Source organism: Gossypium hirsutum, chromosome A06, assembly GCF_007990345.1.
Source record: "Gossypium hirsutum isolate 1008001.06 chromosome A06, Gossypium_hirsutum_v2.1, whole genome shotgun sequence".
Taxonomy (NCBI): Eukaryota; Viridiplantae; Streptophyta; class Magnoliopsida; order Malvales; family Malvaceae; genus Gossypium; species Gossypium hirsutum.
Window position 1 is genome coordinate 71,701,839 of NC_053429.1, and position 1,112 is coordinate 71,702,950.

At 36.7% G+C, this 1,112-nt stretch overlaps 1 non-coding gene across 1 annotated transcript; it reads right to left on the bottom strand.

The window, feature by feature from the left end:
* Nucleotides 1-256: 256 nt before the first annotated feature.
* On the bottom strand, nt 257-362 carry LOC121231209 (small nucleolar RNA R71). The gene has a single exon (XR_005929275.1). It is a non-coding gene; the product is annotated as a small nucleolar RNA R71 (small nucleolar RNA).
* Between the last annotated feature and the right edge of the window lie 750 nt (nt 363-1,112).

The following is a 1,112-nucleotide window of genomic DNA, read 5'->3' on the forward strand; positions in this document are numbered from 1 at the left end:
GATAATGAATGCATATATGTATGTGAATGTTGTGTATTGATCGGTAATGCCTCATAACCCTATTCCAGCGACGGATACGGGTTAAGGGTGTTACAAATGTGTTCCTAAAGATGCCCTGAGACTTAAGTTTTTTCCATGTTCTTTAGGAGATCGTGCAAGAGTATGGTTGAATGGTTTACCGTCAGGAACAGTGGCATCATGGAATGATCTTTGCCAGAGGTTTTTGCTACGGTGTACTCCATCAAATATGAATTCCAAGCTTAGAAATTACATCACATATTTTTTGCAATCAAAGGATGAAACACTATATGAAGCTTGGAACAATTTAAAGAATTAATTCAGAAATATTCGATGCATGGATTTCAACACTGGACTCAGATAGAGATATTGTGACACCCCTAAAGTGACCCTAGTCGAAAAGTGGTTTCGGGACCACTAAACCGAGTCATAAAGATAATTAACCGTCATAGTTGATGCTCATTATATGTACATATGCATGTGTGAAAATTTCATGTTTGAATTTTGTTAATAGTAAGTGAATTTTATCAAATAGGACTTATGTGAGAAAATTTGGAAATGTGCTAGGCAAATGTAAAGTGGCCTAATAATGCATGTTGTGAAATGATGGGTTTGCATGTCAAATTACCCAAAATTAAAGCATAGTGGCCGGCCATGCTATGGGTGGAAACATGTTGCAAACATGTTGTGTTAGTGAGTTATGTTAGAAAGAATAAAAAAAGGGGTTAGGATTAAAGTAATGCAAAAAGGTGGAGTGATGAAAAAAAAATGGTCTCATCCATGACCCCCCCCCCTTTGCCGTGAATGGAAGAAAGGAAACAAAGAAAAAAAAGTGTTCATCCTTGAACATCTTTGGCCGAATAGAAGAAAGAAAGGAAGGGAATGAGCTTGGAGAAAAATCGGCTATGAAGGCTCACTAGATTAAGGTATGTTTAGTGTTGCTTTGAAAGTTCATACATCCCTTGGATGATTAGTCTAAATTCTAACTATCTCATGGATGGATTTGGGATTATTAGAGAGTTAGTATTCGACTAAGAGGCTTCAAAAGTTTTAGTTGAAGCCTTGAGACTATTAGCATGTTAGCTATATGGATG